We start from the raw sequence: 20,159 nt of genomic DNA, 5'->3' as shown, positions 1-20,159 counted from the left end.
GCACTGGTGATGTTTGCCAGGTGATATTCAGCACACTTCTGTTTATAGATAAAGCCCTAATCAGACTAAAGCATTTCTCTAGGTATGTTCCTCACTCCTGCTGGAAGTGAAATACTGATGGTTAATTGCACCACAAAACACCTCAGATCCACACACACATCCCAACTTCTTACCAACTGCATTTTTACTGTATGAAAAAGACATCTCAGAAGAATGATTAAGTTCAGATAACTTGTTAGCCAGCAATACTCACAAAGCTCAAACCAACACATATTTTCTCCCTTTTTCCAAGAACACCCTCCACCAACAAGTTTCTGTTTTTCAGATTCTTGCCCATTTTTAAGAAAAACAAAACAAAACCCCAAACATAGAAGATGAAAGAATCTTTCTACTTCTTATTTTTCTGTAGTTATTTTCTTCCAACAGAGATAGCCACTGAGCAGAATCTTTCAGAGGCAGCTGCTGACTTGGTGGTCTTTTCTGAAGATTGCTATAAAGGCGAGACAGCCTTGGAAAAAAAAATCAGACAGTTTTGTTTTGATATCATACCTAGGAAAACCAAAGAAGCTGTGTAAATCAGTAAAGAAGTTACTTGCTTGATTCTTAATAAAAATGAAATGGCATTAAATTTAAGACATATCAAACTTTATCAGGTCTTATAACAGGTAATGCTGATCAGTCAGAAAGCCTTTAAACTATAAATAAAACATGAAATCATCTTTGCTTTTACTGTGGCAGTTCCAGTTCCCTGTTTATAACCAGTCCTGCACATTTTCAAGTCAACTTTTTTCTGTCTTGTGTATCAGGGTCTTAAAAAATAGTTTAGTCTCTTAACATCATGCTGTTGCCATTTTCTTATTGGGAAGGATTTAGGGATAAGTTCAGAAAAGTTAGATGTAATTGGGCAAATTGTTGATTACTAACATACTGCAATCACACAGGGATTGTCTTAGGGAATTGCTCTAATGAACAAAATAATCACCTGAGCGTTTGGAGAAAAGGAGTCATAAATGTAGCACACAGGAACTGCAGATAAGAGGAGTTGTACTGGATGTACATGATGACTGCTGTGTGTATTTTCCTAATATTAAGAGCACCATTTGTTCTGAAGAGCTGTTAGCTGCACCTAAGGACATAACAGGAATTTGGATTTTAGCACAAAAATAACAAAAACAAAACACCATCACTTCTGGTAGCTCTACATGGTGCCCCATAAGCTGAACAGAAGGGCTTTGAACCTCAGCAGTAGATTGAGATAAATCTGTTTTAAGAGACAGTGCTGTGATCCAAATGGAAAATGGTAACAACCCAACTTGCAGGTATCTGCATAGGCTATGGTAAGTAGGTTATAGGTTAGAGAGAAGATTAACTTGGAGCAAAGAGTAGGCTCTGTGAAATTACTGTGCAGGGAACTTTAGCTAGACTTGAAGTTACTCTGTAAATCACTGCTTTAATAAAGTTTATTCTGTTTACGAAGTTTGGTCTCCTCTCATGTTTCAGCCTCACATGAAGTATCTCAAATTCAACATATAAATGCAATTAAAGTTACGACACAAATGCACCGCACCAATGCCAACAGGTTTTACGGGAAGGCGTACAGTTTGCTGTTTTAATACTCTGATGTTTTCTTGGTTTGTATTGAGTTTATAAATTTATTTTGCTATTTTAAAAATTTAATTTCCTATTTTATTTATGTGACAGTAGACAGGGAAAAAAAAATGTTATTGAAGCTTATAAAGAACCTAGACTTCACTGGAGAGGCTGGTGATGTGATCATGTACTCATTTCACTCAGGCTGCATGCATATAACTAAAAGCAGAATTTGACAATCTGTCCCTTGCAGTGAGAATGTGCAGACATACCAAATGTCATAAATGTTCCCAGCTGGAACTGAGACCTATACTTTTCTCATAGGGACAACACATAGATCGGGAAGTTTGTCCTTAGTTCAGAGCTGGGTGGCCTAATTACTTCTGGTTTAGGTCTTAGACCAAAATGAATGTGTTCATGTGGGTCACAAGTGCTGAGAAATTCTGGCTTATAGTGGAAAAGATTACAACAAGCTCAGTGTTAGTAGTATTAGGAGGAGCCAACAGCCTCGTGTACTCTCCCATTGAGTGACTTCTGGGCCTTTCCTTAAAAAAAATGATAAAATGATTCTTTCAGCAAACAGTCTTGGCAGGAAAGAAGACAAGTAGATGACTGCAAGCCCAAGATATACTGGAAATGGCCAAAATTGATGGTCACCTAGGATGAGAAACTTTGCTGATTTTTCTTACAGCTAAACTGCTTTACTAAACTCTTTAGAATTCAAATAGACAAAGGATGGAGAAATTTAAATATATATTTCTGATATATACTACCTCTGCACAAGGGAATCCTGCTTCTATGTCCTCTTAGCAGTGGTATCATCAGTTCATGGTCTTAATGGTCATGTCAAGGGTTTCCAGAGAAAATGCAAAAGGTCTTTTCCTCAGCAGTACATTCAGGTTACTAGCTAAGGGAAAATGCAAAACTACTGTGTTACCAGAGCTGCTACTTTCCCCCTGGCCAGCAAGCTCTCTTTGCCCCCGTGGTACTATGGGTGGCCTTCCAGGCTCCTCTTGGAGGAACCTGCAGCAACACATTTTCAGCTAAGGTGTGGAGGAGCTGGTAAGTGTGACAAGAAAGAGTGGCAGGACAAAATATTCACATGGGGTGAATACTGGATTGGTGTAAGCTCGAGTTTATGTATACTTTGAGAACCTGTGAAATGTCTCCACTGCGAACAGTATGGATGGTTCAGGGTCATGAACTGGCTTATTCTGTCAAAACAAGGAATTCTGAATCTCCTTTGAAAGGCAGACATTGTTAGAGAAGAGTGAGTCTCCTATTACATAGGGAGGCATTAGGTCTGCTCCTGACACCCAGCAGGAAAACAGAGCTTAGGTATTATGCTCTGCTTTCTTCCTTGGTCACCTTTAACTAGGAAGGCTTTCATCTGCCTTGAAAACTTGAGCATTTCAGGGTCTAGAAAGTCACCTTGTCCCTGAAGGTGATAATATCTGGAATAAGCCAGACCAGGACAGCAGTGAAGCAGGAGCTGCAGAGTGTGTCACTAGATGGTTCAGGTACAGTATTTTCTACCACCTCATGGTTTCTGCTCAGATGTTGACTGAGGAGGACAGAGCTGTTGGCACAGCAAAGGCAGAGGCTGTATGAACTTTCCCCCTACTCTGAGGACATTAGGCAAGCATAATATATCATCTCTCACAACTCCTTGGTGGGATTCCACATTATCCCCTATTGAGTCAGATTGCACAGTTTGGCCCCTGTCTCTGACTGGCAAAGATTACCAAAGAAAACAGAAATGGTTGTGGAGGGTGCTTGATAAGATTTTGTTTACACATTAGGAGCAGTTTCTCGGAATCATTAAATTGAATTAAAGAACACATTAACTTCTCTGCCAATATCTAAGCTCCAGTGCTAGTCGATTATCAACTCTGACAGCAGTAAATCCAGCATACATAGAAAATACCATTAACTTTAAGCAATTTACATAATAATTACATTACCCAGATGAGGTTCTCTTCCAGAAGGAGATCACAGATGCATTTCTGACTCTTTATTGTTTGCAGTAAATTGGGAAGTTCAGTCTGCACGCAATAATATTGGAAGAGATTTGCAAAGCATTATTAAAAAGACACTAGTGTCAAAAGACTGTTCCATAAAAACACATGTACTAAAACCTTCAGCATTAATTGAATCATTCTTGTGTTTTGGCAATGCTGGAAACCTGGCTCAGTCTTAGCTCTGGTGATTCATTAGTGTTAATTAATGCTTTTTCCAGGCTAGTAACAAACTAAAGAGAGACTATTTTTCTCTACTGATCATTCCACAGTTACAGTAATGGTTTGATTTATGCATCAGCCACTTATTGCCGTGTTTCATTCATTTCTAAACAAGTTTCAAAGGGACTAAGGGTTCTTATGTGAAAGTTTCAGATGAGCAAACAAACAAAAGTGTTTCCTATGCGTCCTGCTAAGCAACAATGCCTGGTTTCCTGAGGCTTCCCATCCAACCTGCTCTGCCTCTTCTTCCCCAAGACACAAACGAAGCCAGCATCCTCCTGGCAGGAGTTTCACACTCCCTTTTCGCGTTTCCAAAAGACTCAGCTGGGCTGGCAGCCACTCCTGCCACGGCAGGGCTATCAGCTGTGGATGGTCAGGGACCTGCTTGTCCCCTTGATGGGGCCACCAGCCCCACTCACTCATCCCAGCTCTGCTGCCGGTTTTCCCAAAAACCCCTCACAACTTCATTTAGGCAGTTCGACCCCAGGGCACAATTGTACCTTCAGACCTATGCTGCAGACCTGAACTTCAATATTATTCTGCTCTCAGATCTACAGGGTAGATTTTGACTCCAATATTTTGCTCTCTCTACAGGCACAAAACTGTGTGTGCCAGCAATAGCATAAAAAGTGTAAATGCTGCAGAAATATGTTACCATTTCCTCTCACTCTGCTGCCCAGTTTAGAAATTTGGCTGGAGGCATTCACTGCAGTTTGGAATTTTCTTTTAATATCGTTTTTCTGAAACTGTTTTCTTTTACATTTTTGAAACATTTTTAGTGCTCAGGAAATGTCTTAGAAGGGGAGCCTGGAAACAGAAACACTTTACTTATCCCTAGATCAAGAATAAGGTGAGCAGTGCCCTTTGCTGCCAATGAGCTTCAATCCTTGGAAGAAGTGATCTCCTCAGTGGCTGAGAAAATATTTCGAGCTTCATGCACATTCAGTTCTTGGCCACTTTTGGCTGAGGAGTGACAGTTCAAGTGCTGTGGATCTCTTTCCATTAAGTACAAGGCTGACATCACCAATGCGTTTCCCATATGACAGCAAAGAGTTTCCAGATGGAAACAACTTTCCAAATGCTGTTGACTAGCCATGAACTATAGTGGTGACACAGAGGTCTGTGCACATCTGAGTCAGAGAAAATTGCTATTGTAAAATAATAATCAAGATAGAAATAACAATAACAATAGTAATAATTTATAGTAAGAATAAAAACCACATTAAAATACCTGGCTCAGAATGTATGTGAGGGGAAGGACGAGAGTCACAGTAGTTTTACAGAGTCTGCTCACGATACAACAGGTGTAAAATGCGACAGATTCCCTCTGATAAAAACAAGAAGCCATCGTGGCCTTGCAAGCAGAGCAGGGAACATTTAAATTTAGAAAACCACTTGCGCTCTTTATCCTTTAGACATGTTAATTATTAAAATACCAGCTCCCAGTACATCATATGTATTTGTGGACTAATAAAAAATATTACTCTTTCAAAACCCAAATCAGTCTCACTTGCAACTTTGTGGCATTTGAATTAGATATATCTTAAAATCCAATTAGAGAGACCAAAGAGGAGGATTTAGGAGCCTCTGGGCAGCTACAGAGGTGCACCCTCACCGGGGTCACAGTGATGTTGCAGGACAGCTCACACGACTGGAGGGCTGCCATGGACCAACACAGGCCCTTCAGGGGGAACAGACAGGATGGAGAGGAGGTGACATCACCCTGCGTGTGACAGACAGGGAGAAAGAATGCAGCTCTGCCTAGGGAGGCCTGACAAGTCAGAGCTTATGGGCCAGGATTAGTGGACAGACCAATGTTGGCAACATTGTGGTGGGTGACTGCTGAAGATTGCCTGACCAAGAAGAAGCAGATGTGGCCGTCTTCATGTAACTGGAAAAAAACCTCATGCTTGCAGGCCTTTGTCCTCATGGGGACTTCGAGGACTCTGATATCCATTGGAGGGGCACCACAGCAGGAGAGAAGCAATCCAGGAGGTTTCTGGAGTACACTGATGACAACTTCCTGACAAGCGTGATCAGAGGGTAGATGAGGGGAAGTGCTCTGCTGGATCTCATATTTACAATTAAGACAAATTTCTCAGGGATGTGAAGATCAAGGGCAGCCTTGGCTGCACTGACTTTGAAATGATAGAACCACGGATCTTGAGAAGACAGGAAAAAAGCAAAATTAGGACCACAATGCTGGTCTTCATGAGGGCAGACTTTGCTGTTCAGAGGCCTGCTTGGAACAACCCTATGGGAGACAGCCCTTGGAGAAAAGAGTGGTCCAGGAGAACTGCTTGATATTTAAGGATCACCTCCTCCAGACTCAAGACTGGTACATCCCAATGTGCAAGAAATCAAGCAAAGGTGTCAGGAGGCCTGCATGGATGAACAAGGAACTCCTGACAAAATGGAAAAAAAAAAAAGGAAGTGTACAATAAGTGAAACAGGCACAAGTGACCCTGGAGTAATATAGAGAAGACTGGAGAATGGAAAAGGATCACATTAGGAGAATTTAAGTAAGTGGAACACCCATGACACCTGAGGGGATCCATCCATGAGTGCTGAGGGAGTTGATCAATGTCACTGCAAAGCTAGTCCCTATAATTCTTGAAAGGTCATGGTGATTGGAGGAGTTTACTGAAGACTGGAAGAAAACAAACGTCCGTGTCGTCACAAAGGACGATAAGGAATATCTGGGGAACTACAGGTGGGTCTGCCTCACCCTGATCCCCAAGAACGTGATGGAGCTAATCCTCCCAGAAACCGTTTTCAAGCATATGAAGGACAAGATGATTTGGAGTAGCCAGCATAGATATATGAATGAGAAATCACACATGATTATCAGTGGGTTGGGGGAGGGCAGCTGATGTCTGTCTGCACTTTGGCAAAGCTTTCAATGATATATTCATCACAGAGGAAATTATAAGGTACAGCCTAGATAAATGGACAGTGAGGTGGGCTGAAAACTGGCTGAAGTGTTGGCCTTAGAGGGCTGTAATCAGCAGCTAGAAATTCAGCGGGATGCTGGTCACTGGTTGCACACACAGAGGTTGATACCGGCTCCAAAAATGCTTAACATCTTTAGTAGTGACCTGGCCAACAGGACAGAGTGCAACCTCAGCAAGTTTGCAGACATAGCAAAACGGGAAGGACTGGCTGGTACACCGGATGATTGTGCTGCCATTCAGAAAGATCTCAACAGGCTGGAGAAATGGGCAACAGAACACCTATGAACATCAAGAAAGGGAAAGGGAAAATCCTGCACCCAGGGAGGAATAACCCCAGAGGTGCCTTCCAACCGTAGCCATTCTTCAGTTTTGTGATTCTGTGCTATTTTTTTCTGGTCAAAATATAAAACACCAGTTCATCACATTAATTCAGGGAAAAAAAATCTTCCCGTGTTTTTTAATAACTTTAGAGCATTATCATACCGAATTTTTTACAAGCTGACACATTTTAAAACAACACAATAGACTAATTTATATTTCATTGTGAGTGCACTGTAATCTTGCCATTTTACCAGCTGTCATTATGTATTCCCCTTATAGAAATTATTTAAACTAGATTTAGGACTATTCTGTTAGTCTATCTCTATGAGCTGGTTCTTGAAGTAATGATGAATTGGAGGTTTTGCTATTTGGGGAAGTGTCACATTTTGGAAGCAACATATTTCTGCATCCCAAAGACTGAGATCATGAAACAGTCCCTGACACTTTCTGAACAGTATTGCTGTTAAACCTGCTGAGCATGAAAAGTGCAGTTCTTAATAATTATGTATATGCATCTATAAAAGTCCTTCTTTGATTTCAACTGGTTGTAATTTTTCTGATTCTCCAATAACCCTTAGTTTATAAGCTGTAATTCCATATAAATCAATGCATTTGCACTCTTGCAAAACTAGTTTGAGAGCAGAGTTTTGTGCAGAACTCTCCAAAATTGTGTTTTCCTGCACAGCATTAAAGAGCTGCCACACCTCACTATAAAAGCTTTCCTTTGGGTATATGGGGCATTGATACATTGAACTACAACCAAGTCATGGAGACAACTATGCATATTCAGACATGTGGTCCCTGAAGTTGTTCCAGATTTATCCTACTGAAACTTAGATCAAAACCATTAACTTCTACACACTAACTTTTACATGTTTGCTCAAGGCTTTCAAGGAGCTTTGAAAAATGTCAAGTTGCAATACAGCTACCAGGAGCTACATTTGTATGGGAGTGGTCTTTCAAGCTTTAGCACATAAGGACCTTCACTGTACTAACACTAGGACTCTGATAGCTCACTGTGTAAATTTACTTGCCAATTTTTAGGTTTGTCTAAAAGCTCAAATTTGTAACTGCTTTTATTTGCAAAATAGCATGCAGAACTAGAAAACTGAGCTTAAGATAGATTATTGTTCATAGTCATAAATCTAAAGCTGATTTTCACAACAACAACAAAAATTATTGGCATAAATTTAGAATATGCATGACCTTGCTGAATCAACTTGGCATTCTCAAGAACAACAAAATAAAACCAGATGACAGATTCTTGTTTTCAGACTCTACAGATGCATCTCACAGCATGTGAAGAAGAATAATTGTAGTGGGTATGAAGGAACTCATCCCTCAAGGGCTTCAGCTGACAGTTGCCTCCAGTAAGGTCTTATGCATCACTAAAATCCTTCAGGTAATCCTGAATGAGGCCTTCAGCATAGAAATGAGTTTCATTAAGAATCTAAGGCAGAGCAGACTGTCTAATTAGGAAATAAAATGTCCCCACACAAGCAAAATCTCCTGAGGGATTACATATAGTACAACTAATTATAGGAGCTTTTCTGGAATTGCTAAAACATTAATCCCTCAGAGAAAGTTTTGCAATAAAGGTTTTCATGTGGTCTTCCCACTACGTTCAGTGAGGAGATTAATGGAAAAATCTAGTCGCAGTTCTGTGTGCCTCTTATTCTTCTGTGCTTTTCTTTGGATACAAATAGGCAACAAAGCCTATTACTGGTCTTTGTGGTGGAAGCATCTGAGGTTGGCTTTGGGAAAATGAATTTAGGAAGCTGGATTATAGTTGCTGTTTTTTCCTGCACTTTCTACTAGTATTGCATTAAGATTTTGAATGTTAAGTGGCTGTTCCCAACCCTGGAGCCTACTCTGGCCACATCTCTATCTACCACTGTGGACTTTTGGGAAGATGACTGGAGACTGCCCGACTGCCATTGCCACTTTGTTCTAGCTCTGCTGCAGGAGCCAGAGGTGCTTGAGCCACAGACTCTGCAGCCTGGGAGGGCATCTGCAACACATTTCCTCTCCTCCTTTATCCACAAACATACGTAAGGCTTATAAGAAGGGTGAAAAATAGCACGGTGAAGCAACATAGCCACCTCCCTGAATTTGGCTCCTCTTAGCTGGATTAGAGGTTGGCAACAACAGTATTGTGTCTGTGAGTATCTTGAAAGACTGTACCGATAATAGACACAAATGCTGGAGGAAGCTGAAAAAGGGGTAGACGAACATTACCTGCTGAGTGAATAATCTACTGTTTTCACACGCAGAAAACATTATTTTGCAATCTTGAATGTAATTATAACACTTCATTCTGTAACAGGTAATCATAATACAAGTGTATTTGTAAACAAGCTCTTCTCCCTCTCTAATTGCATCATCTATTCCCTACCTATGCTGCCTGTAAAGTAAATGGCACGTTTTCCTCATTGCTTTGCATTCAGAGTGATGCTTTCATTAAACAAAGTTCACACTTGATTAACGCTCCCTTGCCATCGCTACCACAAAACTGACATTTAGCCCAACCATGAACAAGATGTTGGCTGCAGTTCTCCTATCATTAGTGTACTTCCTTAATTTCCCATGTTAATATGCTGTATATGACTAGACAACTAAGACAGAAGCAGAATATTCATATTTCACTTCAACACATTGTATTCTAGGAGTTGACATTTTGGCACAACACAACACAGGCTGCAGCTCAGCAAAAGTATCATTCGCTTTGTGAGAATCTGGTGTATAAGTTGTTAATTGAAAATCCTCACTCTGCAGTTGGTTGGACTGAATGAAATGTAAATGCTTCTGACACTTTGCCTGAGAGAAAGGGAGCAAGGAAGCAGGTCTGTGAGTTTTTGCTAGACTGAGTTCTGAGGCTTGAACCAAGATGATACCCCAGTTATTCGGTAGGCAGAGGGACAGATTCTTGTTTTTTCTGAATCTGTAACCTGCTTTTTAGAAAATCAAAGCTGCAACAGAACCGTCTGAGATTCCAAAGTACTTGGTTTAATTGTCTTTCATTTCTTCTTTTTTTTTTTTTTTTGTGTCTTTAGCAAAGATGCAGGAGCACAAGTCAGGGCTGAGGAAGGTGATTCTGTGTTGTTCCCAACCTGACAAGACTGGATGTGTGAGAACGCTTGGACTTCCCAGCATTCAGTTCTGCAGAGGGCTGATTCTTACCCAGAAACTCTGCTGAGTTTTCTCCTGGGCTTTTTGCTGCTCTTACACAGCCATCATTACTCTTCATTCAAAAAAATTACTTCTGATTCATACCACAGGCTGTGAGAGAGGAACTGGCCTCTCATTTCCAGTGCAGTTATACTGGGATATGTTTGACTCATGGGTGTCAGATAATCTAGGTCAGCATTGGCTGCACATGCAAGCTCTTGGGTGGTTTTCCCAATTAAAATCATGCTAGTAGCTCCCAGCATTTTTTCCTTCACAAACTGATAGCTGAAAAATGCACACAACTCCAGATGACAGAAGTTACTGAGGAATGAGCAGTATTTGAAACATCATAAAAAGAACAAAATAATAATGATAATGATAATGATAATGATGATGATGATGATAATAATAATAATAATAATAATAATAATAATAATAATAATAATAATAATAATAATAATAATAATAATAAGTGAATGCTACACTTAAAGCTCTGCTTTCTGCTATGGCTGATTCTTATTAATATAGTGATCCTCCAGATAAACTGCAAGGTGACTGACCTCTCTTCTAAAGTATGGCCAACTCTGCCTGGCCCATGTGATTGGACATCTCACATACATAGAGCACTAATGGCACTATGTCACTACGTATTTATTCACCCATATTATGAGGTATGCCTTTCACTTTGAATTTGAATTTACTCTCACTCTCATAAATCAGATGGTATCTTACTAGCAGTAGGAGTTGTGGGGTCTCGGAATTTTTGGCAATAGAGGCTTAGGCTGTGAGCCCAGCTGGCTCTGGAGATCAAAGGAAGAACATAGTCTGAACATCTTCAGAGCCTGGTGAACAGATCTCCTTTTCTTTGCAAAAATGCACCTCAAAGAAGGTCAGATTCCCACTGCTGCAACTGACAAGTCCATTTGTGTTACAGAACTAAGGAAAGACAGCAAACTCGAAATGAAGATCTGGTCTTACACAACTGCTGGTAAACTTGCTTTGATTAGTATACAGAGTTTCTTCTCAGCTTTCTACAGAAAGCTTGGTGTACACTGTTGCTCTGTCAGCTTTCTAAGGAAAAGCTAATGACAGCTGACCATTGAGACCCAAAAATTCAGAGCTCTACACATATAGTTGCAAAGTCAAGACTTTCAGTTGCCTGCAACTGAGGCTTACAGGGTATTTAAAAAGCTCCAATTGCCTCAGCAAGCCTTGTTTTGAGAAATCCTGCTCCCATATTCAAAGTATGCTTGTAGTGGACAGCAGTGAGCACCAGTGATAGGAGAGCAAACTGAGCATTGTTTCAGTAATCCTTCTGCTAGTACAGTCACAAAAAGTGACTGTACATTCATCCCATCCAACTTGGCCACCAAAATTTTAGGTATTCAGTCTAAATTAGTCATTCTGTCTACGTGGCCCAGCTATTTCCATCCTAAGACAGATTTGTGAGGGTGCCTACCTCTCTCCACTGCCTCCAGACAGAGTTTAAATTATCATTGCTGAAGTCAGATGAGACAGACCCAGCTATTAAGGATCATGAGTCACTGACATGACTCAGAGGAGCCTCTCAGGATTTAAGGGAGAAAAGTTATTACTACCTGACACATGTACTTTTCTCAGAGTTTACTCCTGGCAGACTCAATTGATGCAGCACGTTGATACTGGATGAGTGTGACCCTGCTTATCCCACAGCACCCAGATTTCAGAGTGCCTGCCCACCCACCCACCAACAAAGAGTGAGAGGTTATACCCACACGACCTGTGATTTCACATACTTAAGAGACTATTCAGTCTCTGATGCTTAATCTCAAAGAAGGCATGATAAATAAAATCAAATAAACCCTTTCTGTGATGAATTACAGCTGCAACACTAACTGAAGCTCTGTTCAAACACCACTTTTCTTGTCATCACGGTAAGGTATTTAAAAACTCAACACAAAGAGTAACAAATAAAATCTCCAATGCTTTAAAACCTTTCATTTGGTCTCTGAAGCTCTGTCACTTTTCCCATTTATTCCACTAATGACGTTTAAAAATAAATTTTTATGGCAGCACCTGATAAATGCTCCAAAAGAATAATTAGTTATGAAATAAATTTCTCCATTGTTTTCTTCTTTTTCATTTTATTACTGCAAAATGTGTTAATTCACACAATACTGATTTTATCTTTTTTTCTTTTGTTTTCTTCTTAATACACCTTTTGTTCTGAATCAAATTAACATGGAATTTTTGCTAAGGCAGTATAAAAAAAAATCAATTTTTTGCTAAAGCACTATAAAAAAACCCCAACCAGCTTCCCTCTCTCTCTCCCTACTTCCTCTACCTCTTCCTACATGTCAGCCCCAATTCATTTTAATTTCTTTCACTGGGAAATAAAGGTTGTTGCTGAACAGTTTAGAATTGATTCTTTGAAGGATTTCCAAGTAGCAAAGACATCTTTAAAACAAAAGCACTCTCCCATGGGCTTTAGAATTCAGGTTGGACATTCAATAAAACACGACTTTTTTATTTCATTGTTGTTGTTTGGTTTGGTTTGGGTTTTTTGCTATCTACATTTCAGTCAGTTCTTTTCTCTCTCTGTTATCTGTGCTCTGAAAAGGTCAGCAGGCCTCTGTCTTACATCAGATGTGGGAAATCTGCAAGTTTCCTAAAACTGCAGTAATTTAAGCACAGGAGAATTTAATTTGATCTTCTCTTTTCTTATACTGCAAATCAGTACTAATTAGCGATCAGATTTAGTTTTGACTTCTGGTTGCTTTCACTGATCAGTTTAGTTCACAGATGAGATGAAAGACTCATGGACCCTGGCTTTGTGATGACAATTCAGTGGGCGTGCAAATCAGACTCCCAGGATTCTCTCTAGCAGAGATATTTCTTGGGTTAGATCCATAGGTCTCTGAAAAGTATAGCACAGCCTTTAAGTCACTCGATTAAAAAACAAAACAAAACAAACAAAAAAACCCAGAATGATAGTCTATTTGAGGACCATTAGAAAAGGATCCTAGAAAGCTGATAGTCTTTTGGCTTAATAGTCCTATGGCATAGTGCCTAGAGTGTGATTTATGAAAGGACTGCAATAGAATGGGTATACATCTGCCATGATCCACAAAGGTTCCTTTCTTATCCCCTAATGATTTGTTCCTATTCCTATATCCCAGGGGGAAATCAATGTCCGCAATGTTTCTGTGGCCCTTTTTCCACTGAGGAGAGGGAAAATTTTTGGTAAAGAGACAGAAATAGATTTTTTAAAAATTACTATGTTAATCCCTTACTGACTTGACTATACAGGAGAATAGAAAAGCCCGATTTTGACCTCCTGTCTTGGGTGTACACATCATTGCCCTCTATCACCCTGGATCAGAGCCCCATGATGGAACCTTCCCAATGAAGGAAAGCTCACCTTCTGGAAAACACTCAGTATTGTGAGAATATCAGGCTCATTGTTACAGCTTCCTGGCCTATCCACACCCTCAGGAAGGAGGCATGGATTTGCTGTAATACTAAATTAATTACAGCTGCCTCTCCAGAAGTTTGCATGTCCCATTTGGACAACTACTTCAAGGCCCAGATCTGTATCTGCACATCATCCAAAGTATGTGATCAACCTTGGTCCCCTAAGCAGGGTGGCAAAACCACCACGTTTCTGCTTCATCTCTTCTTGCTGACTAGGACCTGAATCACTACTTGGAGTGGCGCACATTTGGGGAAAGCCAGGGTGGACAGGAACTGGAAACAAAGAACTACCCAACTAAAAAGTGTGTTTCCTAGCCATGATGACAATGACAGACACTGAGCTCAGGAACTCAAAGCCAGAGAAATGGTGGAACACTTGTTACCAGGGCCTAAAGGTGAGATCACACACATGACTGTCACTGAGGACAGTAGTCAGGCTTTGAAAATACACAGAATATATGGAAGACCAGTAGAGAAGCAGATGGTCTGTAGTGAAAATGATTTTCATGAATATGGACCCAGCAGGGAGCAAGCCAGAAAAACTTGACTTAGTGATTATACAGTCTATTAAAGCACTATCAGCATTCCTTTAGGAAATTAAGATTGATTTTCTTGTGCATGATAGATTACCAAACGTGGAATTAAAAAATGGTGCTATGCTATGCAGTTATTGCTAGTCACTTTTGAAAAGTCACTTAATTTAAAACCAGTTGTGAGTGGTCACTGGAAAATACTAGTTATGTGGCTTCCATCAAAAATGAAAATACCTGTTTACAGTTATGTATTCATGCAAACAGACAGTGTAGCATAAATAAATATCTGTACTTAACATCACAATGGAAATTAAATAAGGCAAAATCCAATGCATAAAATTTTTATTCGATCTCAGGAGAAATAGAACAGCAACTTTTTCACTGAAATGTCCAGTGCTCTGTGCTGTCAACACTAGTCTTCCAATGCAGAACAGTCTTCCTAATTGTCCACAGGAGAGGAATATAGTGTTATAGAAAACATTTGGTAACTTGATGTAACCTGGTTTCTTCTGCACAGAAGTTTTAACTGTTTACTGATAGTTGTCACGCTGTTCTTGACATATCATTAACTTTTCATTTCTTATTAGGGAGGTTAAAATAAACTCGCTTTTTGTGCTTCAGTGTGAAGTCTTTGTACTCCTTGTCTGAGGACTGAGTGTAGGAGCTTCTGCCCTCCATCTTCTCTTCCCAATCCACTTCCGACCCAATGTTTGCAAATCTAGTATTTGTATTTCATGATAAAGCAAAAACTGCAAAGAACACAGACCTCTGCTATAACAGTTAAAAGCTGGAGACATAATTATATAGTCATTGATCTAACACGGCAGATTTTACATCCATGAGTAAATAGATAGTATTTTTTTTTAAGTGGGTTTGAATTATTAAAAATGTACAGTTTTATATTGCCCTCTTACTACACTGTTTTATTGCTTGGTAAAAACAGTGAAACACCTCATATCTCACTAGAGGCTCTTTTATGGCTGATCAGCAGTGATTATTAAAACATACTGAAAAATTACAATTATTTTCTGAAAACCGACTTTTCCCACTTGTGTTAGGAGCATAAAGTTGACCTGAGGAGCTTGCAGTTTCTCTTGCCTGCTTAGATGCTCTCAGTATTTCAGGAAGTAACATCTTTCTGCTAGAGCAATGGAGATATAACTCGTGCTTAAATATTAATTTTTACTTCTGAAACACAAGATCTCCGCTTCAAGATTCCACATCGCAGGGAGAAATAATCCTTTACATTTTTCTATAAACATTTCATCCTAGACCTTAAATAAAAGAAAATTAAGAGTCTCCTTTCTTACTTGGTTTGTTTGAGATCTTCCACTCAGTCCTCTAAAAAACATTCAGAGGGGTGTGTTTGAAAGTGTATATTGTGCCTGGGGGAGTTGTTTCCAGATAGCTTGGAGTTTAGGTTTATACCTTCCATTATTTTCTCACAGTTGTAGTACCACAACGTACTAAAGCAGAAGTTTTCCTTATGCCCAAAAAGAAATTTTTCATGTTTTTCTTGCCACAGATACTTTCCTAGATGAGTCAATTTTCACCTAGAGAACCTTTTGAGTCACCTAAATCAGAGGAGACAAGCCTTTTCCTTGCTGAAGGCCAAGTAGGCCTTTTCACACACCTTTCACAGGCCACACATTAACACTCAGATTAGTGTTATTTTATAATCTGGAAGGAAAAAAAAAATAGCTTCAAGTCATATAAAATAAAGTTGTAGGGTAATTCTGCCAGTAGGTTCTTACATCTTCTCAGCCTGAACTCCCTTACACAGTGGACTCCCACACGTATATACCTCCTTGAAAGACCTCCTGAATGCTCTATTAGGGGAAATATTACATACACAGTATTCTAGCCCTGGAAAAATTCACAAGGAATGTCTCTGAAAGTACATGTAAAAAGCGTAGCTCACCTCTCACTAGAGAGGTGATCACTAGAGAGCTCATCTTTCACTAGGTGCTCCTTAAGCTTAAAAAGATACCTGCTGAAGCAAGAAGGATTACGTTCATCCTCCTTTGCCAGCTTTTTCTGTGTCTAATGCATTCACTGATGGGAGGCTGGACAGCAGCTCAGACTTCTGTCACTGGATGACAGTTTTAACCTCCCACAAAGGCACTCGGGTATGTGTGTAAGCCACATCAGCTGAGGTTCTGTGCAATCACCCTAGAGCTGGGCACTTTGGGCTGTCTGTCTGCAGGTCTTCTGACAAAAGAGCTGAACAGACAGTGAATCCCAACCTCTGGTCACTCCAGGCATACCACCAGCTGCTGAAGCACATCTAGGCAAAATTCATGCTTGCATTTAAAAGGAATCTCTGCAGGAATTGCTGACATCTGTATCTTCTCTCAGCCCTTACTAGGAAGTATTTGCAGGACTGGGTGCCGTTCCTCAGTGCTCTGGACAGCCAAGCCTTCCTTTGTCCCCTCACATCTCTGAATTCATGCTCTTCTCACTCACACATCTGAGGTTTTCTTTATATCAGAGGAGTTCTCTCACACCACACAAAATGCGTTTGTTCTCTCCAAAGTTTTTGTTGAGAAGAATGGATTGGATACACAGAAAGATCATGGTAGGCATGTGAAAACATACCTAAAACTTAACTTAAGCCTACATTCACAGTAGAGCTCAAGGCTTTTGTGTTGTGGCTTTTTGGACTTTACTTGCTCGCATGCAGTCAGTGAAACTATAGCATAAATTTCTGAAAGGTCACATGCAGCAGGGTGTGTCACACATGTTTTGGGATTCCCAGACTATATACTCTCTTTCTGCCTGGAAATGTTCTCTGGGTAGTAAAAGATAATTTTTCCCACTTGTCTGGATAAGTCAGCCCAGAGAAAAGGTAGCTCTCTGGCTGCCAGATGTACAGCAGTCCCAGGTAAGTGTATGTGCAGTTCACCAGGTGGATGTATTGCTTTGTGTAGTACATCAGATGGACCTCAAACGCATTGATCCTGTGGTGTAGAGTATATGTGCCATACTTCCCTTGGGAAATCTGAGACAAAAATAGGGGAACCCTGCTAGCTAAAATTCACAGAATCACAGACTGGTTTATGTTGGAAGGGACTTTAAAAATCATCTAGTTCCAACCCCACTGCCATGGGCAATGACACCTCACAAAATGCACTGTGCTTACATTACACTGTAGTACAGAAGTAGCATTCTGTACTTTTTCTTCTTAAAATACTTGTGTCTGATTTTCTCCATTGAGAGCACCTCCCTTCCACATGAAACTATCAGGGTCATTGGTCCCCTCTGCAACAGACATTTGAGGTTAGTCTGAGGGTAACTATTAGATTTAGGAGATCTCAACAGTGGGAAAATCCCAGACCATGTATAGGGGTGTAAGGAGGTTCTGGTAGCATGTTGCTGCTGGGATGCCTCCTACAGCACCACCTAATCAACTCCATCAATTTTCAGCCATCTGAAGAGCCTGAAGTTGCTGGGAACCAGGCCAGAGGCTGAACCACTGAAGGATGAGGGGTGGATCAGCATCATGCACTCCTGACCTCTCTGCTCAATGAAAAGCAGTTCAGATGTTGATCCAGAGTCTGTGTATGTTTGGAGATGGAGTTAGTCGGTGGAAACTGTGGGTTTAACTATCCATAAGAGTTGTCCTATATGTTTTACATACTGTCACAAACTGATTTATCTTGTACTTTTAGTTTTGAATCACAAACTCCTCAGTAAGAAACTGGCTAAGCATATGTGGAAGTGGTGGCTCATGGAGACAATCCACAAGGGGCATTAAAGCTGCAGAAAAAGAGGTCTAAGGTGTGGTATCAGAAGCAGTTTTTTATGCTTTACTGTGACTATGATTTCACCCAGCAGAGAGAAGTGCCTGTTGTCACACTGTCTTGCAATTGCTGTAACACACTGGTGAAATATCCTCGTTCTGCTCTACCCATTTCAGCTATGTTTTCACTGCTCTGTGCTTTCTCCAGAAGAAACCAGTACATGTTTCTTCTCTTCAAAGCAATAGACAGCCACAGAATCTACCCAGTTCTGTTATCAGATGATTTCCCTGAAGCTGTAGATCAGCCTCACAAATTTTCTTTGTGCACCAGCAGCTAAAATGAGCTAACCTTCTGTAAACCAGCAAATTCTGGGATGTTTATTCCACTTTTGCTAACATGAGTCTGTTTAAGTGAATCAAGTACTTAACATGGCATGATGAGGAGGAACCCTTGGGAAAAATTAGTGAGCTCATAGTCCAAAACTGATGCAGTCATAGTACTCAAAGAAAAAGAAAGAAAAAAGCACTCAAATTTTCCACTATGATAAAACCAGAAGCAAGTGCTAGAATAAGTTGGTTTTGACATCCATTGTTCGGTATCACTAGAGTGTTATTTTTTTATATAGCAGAACAGTGGTTAATTCATAGCTCTTGGAATTTTTTTTCATCCATAAATCACTACAGGTTTAGTTTTTTCCCCCCTATATCAATCAGTGGTTTGTAAGAATCTGCAGGGACAAATAAAGCATACAAGCTGGCAAGTAGTTTTAGTGGCATTTAAAACAACTGCGGCAGTTAGAAACAGTACACAAAACATAGTAACCAATTTAAACACTAAAGATTGCTGTATCATAGGAGCATAAATCATTAACTTAATAATTTCAGCAGCAGTGACTGAAACACAAAATTAAGCCAACAGTACCCCCTGTGGCAACAATGAAGTACTGTATTTCTTATAGCAAACAACTGAAAATTTGTGGTTGCAGATTGAAAATCCTCTGAAGTTGATTCTTGGAAGACAGATCTCCCAGCAGCTTTAGCATGAAGTACTTTTATAAGGAATTATATTCCACACATATTTTCAGAAACACTATCCAGAGCCTATAAGTAAGTCATGGAGATGAGGTCTGAGGCATTTAGAGAAGAGATGCACACATATAAATGTGATGGCAGATTACTGCTGGGATTCAGACAGTTCAACATTTTTAAACAACATTACTATTTTTCTGAAGACCACAGTGACACACTGCTGTTACCAAGTAGGAGATTGAAACATAGAAGGATCTGAAGATATAGTGAACACTCTGGCTAAGCACCTATTACAGTAGGACTGGAAGGTTCAGTTCCAAATATCCCAGCTGGCCATTTACAAAACATTGTGGCATATCTGAAATGAAACTACAGTCGCTCCCCTCAGCCAAATTCACCCTACATCTCTTCCTATTGCCTGGAAATGAAGCTTAGAGTGACTAGGCTTCTCTCTAGGCATTAGTCATGGGTCAAAAGTTAGGTAACTGAATATTAGCTTTAAGTCTCCTTAATTTTCCAAGAAAATTGCAAAACTTCTAGGACACATGAATGCTCCTCAGCCAAAACTGATTTCAATTATCATCTTCAGATTTTGCTACCTCTTCAAAGAGATGAGAAAATCTAAAAATTTCTGTCAGGGTTGGCTGGGAATGCACTTCATTTTCACCTTTTTGCTTCTTTTTTTTTAATCTGCTATTTGTCCTGCCAGTACAGCATTATGACATTGGCAACAAATAATGTATTTCTGATGTTAGATGATACTACAGGGGAAAATGAAAATCATGTGACAATATCTTACTTCAGAAGTGCCTTTTAATTAAGGATATCAGAATTATTGTTCCAGACCTTTACATTCAGATTTCTACATAAGAAAATACATCTCAGGGAGAACAAGTAAGAAATACAAGTATTTAAGCACAGGAAATTTTCAGATAGAAGAAACAGAGACAGTATCGGTCCATGATCACCTTTGAAACAGCTGATGCAGTGCTACAATCTTCTCTATTTTAACCCCCCTCCCCCAAAAAAAGAAAAGTACATATAAGAATAGGGCTTATATTTTATATATTTAAAATGTTTTAAAATAATAAAAACAAACAAACAAAGAAAAACAGAAAAATGTAAACAT

General features: G+C 39.8%; 1 long non-coding RNA gene across 1 annotated transcript in view; it reads right to left on the bottom strand.

Annotated features, from left to right (window-relative positions):
- Positions 1-270: 270 nt before the first annotated feature.
- LOC127382132 (uncharacterized) overlaps positions 271-20,159 on the bottom strand; it is a 47,536-nt gene continuing 27,647 nt past the window's right edge. The window contains exons 2-4 of the long non-coding RNA XR_007888885.1: positions 3,555-3,635; positions 983-1,126; positions 271-508 (exon numbers count right to left, since the gene is read on the bottom strand). This is a non-coding gene — a long non-coding RNA (uncharacterized LOC127382132). The remainder of the gene's footprint in view (positions 509-982; positions 1,127-3,554; positions 3,636-20,159) is intronic.

The sequence above is a fragment of the Apus apus genome, chromosome 3, assembly GCF_020740795.1.
Source record: "Apus apus isolate bApuApu2 chromosome 3, bApuApu2.pri.cur, whole genome shotgun sequence".
NCBI lineage: Eukaryota > Metazoa > Chordata > Aves > Apodiformes > Apodidae > Apus > Apus apus.
The sequence above is the reverse complement of the archived record's forward strand: the minus strand, read 5'-3'. Positions and strand labels throughout refer to the sequence as shown.